Genomic DNA, 8157 nt, shown 5'->3' on the forward strand with positions numbered 1-8157 from the left:
AATCGGAGCTAAAGAGGCTTGCATTTACACTTGCATGGACACAAAGGATAATTTTCATTTATACGAGGTTTGAAAATGGCTTCTCAAACTCAAATTTACCCAAATTTGTTTTTACAAATTAAAAATTACATTGATCTTTATCCATATAAGTTTGGAGTAAGTTGCATTAATATTATTATGAAATAATAAAAATTTTACTATCCTTTGATAGATTGCCATAACTTTCTCAATGAGACCTAAAACTTCTAACGATTAAATTTAGAATTTCTCCTTAGCCCCACATTCTATCAAACTTCATCTATTTCCTAACTGTTGGATCTCTAAAATTGAGTAGTTAACGATCTTGTGTACACAAAAAGTAGCACTGTATTTTTTAGAACTCGTCTCGTAAGTTCTTAAATTAATTTTAAAAATTAGAAATAAAACTCAAAAGAATATCAATAAATCAAGTTAAACTCTATGTTATGTGAACTATTATGTTCAAAGTGGATTGTTTATGGGAGGTAAGATGCAAAAGCTATAATAAGGATATATTGCCCTACAATCTAAATTTGCAACATGAGGTACTTACCAATTTTCAATCGAGTTACCTCATTACATGCTCGACTTCATGTGTGACATTTCATTGTAGATAAGGGTGATTGGACATCAAAGGTGAAGAAAGGCATGTTTTCAGGCTATTTCAAGGGTGCCCAAGTGAACAAAGGTGAAGATAACCCTTAATAAATCTTGGGCCAATCAAAACCTCATAGTTGCATATGAAGGAGTTCTACCATACTCCAAGTGACTTTTTCCAACCAAACCAAAAAATCAAACGAGGTGTGGCAAAAGGCCTCCTATAGAGAAGGATGTTCATCATTTCACAAGTGACTTGTGTTGTGTTCAAATTGGTGCAAGTGGGTGTTTGCATGCTTATGTGTGTCCATAAAGGCAATAGAGCTAGAGGGAGCTAGAGGGAGCTAGAGGGGATCCCAAACAACAACTATTAAATAAAACTAATGAGTAGCCACCACTATAAGTATGAGGAAGGTGGAGATGTCGTACCAGTAACCCAAAATAGTAGGTGTTAACTACTACACTACATACGCATGTACACATATAAAGGCACAATATGAGGAAGGTGGAGATGCTCACTATTTGTACTGATAACCCAAAATAGCACGTGCTAACTACTAAACTAGACACACATGTACACAGGCACAGTGTGCATTAGACGTGCAATAAAAATAGCCATATGTTTTGGAAATCATTTGTGCAAGTACATGTTAGGTACCATAGAATCAATACACATCAATAGTCTAAGGTCAAAGGAGTATGGCACTAGTGAAGGGTAGGAGAATTAGCTCCACCAGACTTGAAGGCATTCACTTGCTATGCAAGATAGGCATGAGTGTTCTTGCATACATGCAAAGAAGGTTGTTAATTAATTATCTTGGACTAGAGGAACCATGGACACAAGGTCTATAAAATATCCCTTTTAGTTAAAGGATCTATAGGAGGAACACCCATTAAGATAATTAAAGATGGATGTGGTAACAAACCAAAGGAAGATTTTGGATGGCTACATAAGAGTAAACAACTATCTTTGTCAAAGGTGGATTGTGCATGGCCATCTAGTATTTACTTTGTCTCTTATTTGATTCACATGCAAGAGGCAGTCTAGTATGTCACACATCTTGAGTTAGCTCTTTGCTTGGTTGCAATCAATTAAGACCTCATAAGTCTAACAAAGAAAGGGAAGTACTTATAGATCCCTCTATTTGGTTGCAACCAATTAAGAGCTCATAATTCTAACAAAGAAAGTGAAGTACTTATAGAGGTAGGAGACTTTTGAGAGGTCACTCTACCCAGTGGCACTTTGTAATGTGAAAGACTTATAAGAACCTATTTGCCATTGTATACACACGTGTGGGATAAGAGCAGTTAAATGGCTTGGAGGAAACATGTAAATTTAGTGGGTAAAAGGGTAAAGATTTGAACAACATCATAGACAAAGAAATAACCATGATCAAGAAGCCGAGCTCAAACCTTGTGCTCTGGAATTGTGTGTTAGAAGTTTGTAGGGATTGTTGACATTTAGAGTTGCAAAATGGGCTTTTGAAGATAATGGGAATGTTTTTATGTTGTTTTGGATGTTCGAGGTAATACAAGACCAAATTTTGGAAGGTACAATCGTGAAGTCCTTGCCCCCTCCGTGGTGCCCTACCAGCGGGGCGGAAGCATGGTCGGCCTCCTCGGCAGGGCGGGGATCCACACTCCAGGCCTCACCCGGGATGTCTGGGGGACGAGAGGCTAGCCCCCTTAGCGGTCCCTCCGAGACCACGCCCAGAAGACTCCCCCTCGCCCGGAAGGCACGAGCGATTCCGCCATGGGAAAAATCTTCTAGCGGGGGAATTACTCCAACGAGTCAAAGTCTTAACTAGCCTAAACTGACCTGACCGAACCTAAAGTCACATAGTCAGATCAAGAAGAGACTTGCACTGGTCCATTGAATCACCACCTTTTTCCTCATTTACGAGGCACATCCGCTGATTCCCTCCCACAGAATAAGGTCTTCTCAGGATTTAAACTAATTAACGTAACTAATCGTATCTAGTTGTTTCTCAAGAATCCTCCAATCCAGCCTAACCCCATCCGGCCTAACCACCCGACCACTATATTGGTGGGATTCCTTTATAAGGATTTGGTTGTGTTTTTGCTCGGGTACCGAGGAAAAGAGTTCCCATGCCCCCTAGCCGGCGATTCATGCAAAAATTAAGGTAGGCATACCACGTACACACCCAATATGAAATTACCATTTATAACAGATTCGATTGACTTTAAAACAATCCTTCAATAGAAATCATAATATTTCTGATCATCATTTTCCAAAATTCCGAGTCCATTGTATTACAATAATATCCTCTGGACTGTTCGTTGAAGACCAGCTGACCAACCAACGAGATCCAGTATCAAAATTTGGTTTTTCTTTTAGTCCATCCGAAATCTTCTCATCGACATATGCATGGGTGTTCTCGCAACCGCGAGCCCATGGATTGCCTGGTCAGAACCCTCTAGGATCCTCCTAAGGTGTCCTAGCACTTCACTCAGGGACCGCTTCGTCGGTCCTTGCCCATCGTACTAGAAGTAACCATTTTAACTGTAATGAGGCTGGTCAAGACCTCGGTAGGCTTTACCGCGAGCGACGTCCCTTCCCGCCAGTTGTTTCAATGAACCTCCTCTTAGAAAAACATAAGCCAAATGCTTCCTCTAGCATTCTGGCTTAAAACAGTCCTTCGAATAAAAAAAACAGAGGTTCCAATGCAAGTAAAATTCCAATTTGAGATTGGTTCCAAAAAACCTTTTTCTATAATTCCCAGTTTTATAATGAGGATCCTTGATCTCTCATCAGGGTAATCTACCCATCCTTCAGTCTGATTGTCCAACTAGATTCTTGGTGAGTTTAGTTAGGGAAAACTAGATTAGTTCTGGTAGTCTATTCTTTGTGGTTAGAAACTGAAATTGGTCGCAAAGTTTTTACTTGATTATTTAGATCGAGAGATGGATAAGTAGGTTTACTGTCCGTCCCTCTCGTAGTCTAACCAAATTCATTCGGTTTAGTTCTACAAGGATTCCCTTTAGATAAACATCTAGTTTTTGGGTAAATATCCATTTAGTGATTTTACCAATTAAAATATCCAAAGATATTCTTTATGCCACATAATTTCTCGACCTTAATTCATTAGGTAGAATTATGGTGGAAATTCATCTTTTGACACTAAGATTTAATTCAAATCCCTCTTTTTCTTCTTTTAACTAAATACCAATACCTATTTTTTGAATAAACTTAAAATCCCTCTTTTTCTCATTTAATCAGTGCAATCCAATTATCATGGGAATTCCTCTTTTACCATAAATTAAATCTATTTAAAATTCTTCTTAAAAATTACATAAAAATATCCATTAATTCCATTAAGCTAAAAATATCCATTAATTTCATTAAGCTAAAAATTCCACTTTTCTCATTTAAATATTTGAATTCCAATATGGTGGAAATTCCTCTTTCATCATTTAAACTTATCTATGCGAAAAGATAAATTTAACTAAATTCTCTTTTAAAATTTAAATAAAAATCTCCATTAATTCCTTTACACTAGGAATTACACTTTCCTCATTTAAATATTTGAATTCCAATATGGTGGGAATTCCTCTTTCATCACTTAAATTTATCTATGCAAAAAGATAAATTTAACTAAAATCCTTCTTTAATTTTTAATTAAAATATACATTATTTTAGCATCACAATTTAAAATTACTTCATTGGAATACATGGATTTCCATTGTCATGGGGATTACTCTTTTAACATAAAAATGGAGTACTAGAAATTCCTCTTTTTTATAATTAACTATTTATGTATAAACATAAAAATCACATTTTTCATGATTATATTGAGAATAATTCAATTATTCTAGGATGATTAATCCTAGAATATGGTAGGAAGTTCTCTTTTCATATTATGAATGAAAATGATTTATGTGTTAATTTTTTAAAAAATTTGCCATAGCTACGCTGCTATTAGTGATAATTCTCAATAATTTTGAAAACATAAAGTTTAGTAATATCATAGGATAGAATAACCATTAATTGGATCAATATCCAATTATGGACTTGATTCTTTATTTTTTCATGAATTAAATAGCATAAAAGCATTAAAACGCCACTCATTTGGCCTCAATTTGACAAGCATAGAAATTACTTTTAGATTAGAGAATTGCTTCATGTGAGAAGCTTCATTTGAATATAGAATAGGTCATAGGAATGACCATTCTTTGGGGGAGAGAGAGAAATGCTTTAAAAAAACATTATAATTTAAGCATAAATGGAAATTTATGTGTTTTATCACTACAATTCATTAAAGAACTTCAATTGTATTAAAAAGCCATTCAATTGAATGCTTCTCAAGCTTGAGAGGGGTTGAGAAGAGAGAAACATTTGGATATTTAAAAAAAAAGACCATAAACCACACTTTACCTCCTAGATTGCTTGATTCTTTAATCAAAGTAGAGGCCCTCAACCAATCAATTGGTTTGGTATGTTGATGAAGACTCCAAGGAAGATTGAAGAGAGAGAAGCTCCAATCTCTTCAATTTGTAGAGGATTTTTAGAGGATAATAGAAAATAAGCTTATCTTAGAGTAATACCTGCATAGTTTAGTTCACAGATGAGAATACAAAAGATCGAGGGTCTATTTATAGATGAGGGAGGCCACTAACTGAGTCCAATGAGTTCTAGAATTTTTGAGCTTCAATTTTGCTAAATTTGGACAAGTTTGGCTCCCTTTTTTATTTGGTTTGATCTAGGAGAGAGGAGAGATAAAACTATCCTATTATTTTTTAGTTTAAAACTCATCCACACATGTGAAATAGACACCTGTCAAAGGCACTCTGACACATTGCAGTCCACTGAAAAAGTGTACTCTTCTTGAGAAGGTTAGTTAAGGGGGATGCTATCTGCGCATACCTAGGTATAAAGATCCTATACCATCCGGTTAACCCTAGGAATCCTCTAACTTCCTTTACTGACTTGGGTTCTAGCCATTCTACGACTGCTTGGATCTTTGCGAGGTCAGGAGAAATCCCATCCTTTGACACTATGAATCCCAAGTATTCCACCTGGTCTCAACAGAGAAAGAAAATTTGCTCTTATTTGCAAAGAGTTGGCATTTCCTTAGGATTTCCAGGACCTTGCGCACATGATCTTCATGGTCTACAACATTCTTTGAGTATACCAAGATATCATCAAAGAAGACAAGAACAAAATCATCCAAGTATTCTCTGAGAATATCTTGCATAAGACGATTGAATGTCATCGGGGCATTAGTCAATCCAAACGGCATAACTTTGAACTCATAATGCCCATAGCGAGTATTGAATGTTGTCTTTGGGATGTACTACTCCTTGACTCTGATCTGGTAGTACTCTGATTTGAGATCTATCTTTGTGAACATTTGGGTCCCACTTAACTGATCCAGAAGTTCATCAATCCTAGGAATAGGATACTTATTCTTAATTGTTAATTGATTCAGTCCTTTGTAGTCAATACAGAGTCTTAACGTTCCATCTTTCTTCTTTTGAAAGAGAACAGGCGCACCCCAAGGTGAGACACTCGATCTGTGACGAATCCCTGTTCTAACACTTGTCTTAACTGTTCCTTAAGTTCTATGGCTTCAGGGACTGGCATTTTGTATGCAGGCTCGGCTACTACTGGCTGAGCCCCGGCGGGGGTTAATTCGATCTCATGATCTATTTCACGAGATGGAGGCATCTCAGTCAGCTCTTCAAGAAACACATCTGCATACTCACTTAACCACTCTAGTTCTTTAGCCTTGCATTTTATGTCTACTGGATTCATTTTAACGACATACACAGCTTGCTTCGTTCTGAGCCCTATTAATAATTTGGAAGCCTTGACTAATTGTAGCACTGGGGATCCAGAAATTCCAATTCCTTGAACTTTATTCCCGTGAAGGTCAAGGAAAGAGATGGTTCTTTGTGACAATGAATGTCAGCCTGATTCTTTTGGAGCTAATCCATTCCAAGGATTCCATCGTATATTCCCAGGGGTAGGACTCTAAATTGGCACTCTGTTACATTCCCATCTAGGCTAAACTAAATAAGGTTAGTCTCAACGTGAGTGAAAAGAATCTTCCCACTCGCTAATTCCACTTGCATAGGTTTCCCTGATTTTTGATTTAGGACTAATTTACGCAGACATCCTGGGGTACTGCCTGAATCAATCAAAAGCTTAACTTGCTTACCCTGGTACTCTGCTAGAGTCTGGAGGACTGAGAATTGATGGTTATTCCCGTGATGCTCTATTGCTGCATAGATCTGTCCTTTCTCTTCCTCTACTTCCTCAGCTATGGTGATTGGTTATTCAAATTCTGGGAGGGAGTTCGGAGACTGCTTATTTTCATGGAGGCTGCAAGGGCTCAGCTGGCACTCTTCTTGGGTTACCTTGATTCTGACGGTGCGAGGGACCCTGATTGGACTGATATGAAGGAGTCGGTCTCTGAACTCTGGGACCCTGGCTTCCTTGGCCCACCGAAGGAGATGGGCAATCCTTGAACTGGTGCCCAAATCCCTGACATCCAAAGAATTTGTTCTCGCTTCGAAGCTCTTCCCTTTGCATTCTCGAGAGAGCCGGAGTTCCTTCTGAGAATGTACTTCAGGGGAAAGGTCTTCGTTCATTTCTGAAGCTTCCCGTCTCCGGGTGGTTGCAAGATTAGGGTGCCCAGTTTTGTCCACTCAGGCACCCTCTAAACAGTAAAAAAATAGGCATTTGTTTTCCTTTAGTGGCTAATCTCTCCTAGCTCACAAAGGAATTTCCTTTCAAGTTCTTTTGTTGGAACATCACATGCAAAGTTTGGAATATAGTTGCATAATCTGATTAAGCATTAAATAGTCAAAAGTCCTCATTTCCTTAGGTACAACGTCAATGTATACACCCTATCCCAAATTTAGACGGATTCCATAAAATACTAATATCTTTTACATATAAACTCATATGAGATTCCCACTTTGGACATTAGATCTTCACATAATATAGAGCTTAACTTGATTTTTTGAGAAAATTTTAAGCTATCTGTCTATTTTCTTTAAATATTTCAGGGTCTTTAAAGTGTTATAATATATCGCACTTTTTGTACCCACAATATCTCAATCGTGTAGATCAAAAGAGTGTTAGATAAAGAGACATGTGTGGTGGTTAGTCAAAATTTCAAATTGGCAATGGTTGGATTTTTAATGATATCCTTTCCAAAATTCTTCCAGGTTATCAGAAGGCCTCTAAATATTAATAATCTAATTGGTAAAATTACATTTTAAAGTAAATAATCTAAAACCTTTAGGGACTAGCGTACTTGTAATGGTGCATCTATGGAAAAAAAAATTGGATCACTCTAAGTATAAAAAGATCAAATTTTTATCATTTCAACATATTTTTGATAAATTTTTATTAATTAGGCTAAGTGCGTTTTGTGGAAGAGGATGATGAAAAAGAAGTTCTTACAAAGAGTCATTACTCCAGGAGTCATTGGGCAAGAGCAACCACTGAAACCCTTGTCAAGATAGGTGATTTGGAAGAGCCGTATGTCGCTCTAATTGATCATGGGTCTG

The sequence above is a fragment of the Cibotium barometz genome, chromosome 42 (assembly GCF_041138505.1).
Source record: "Cibotium barometz isolate CiBa-2024 chromosome 42, ASM4113850v1, whole genome shotgun sequence".
Taxonomy (NCBI): Eukaryota; Viridiplantae; Streptophyta; class Polypodiopsida; order Cyatheales; family Cibotiaceae; genus Cibotium; species Cibotium barometz.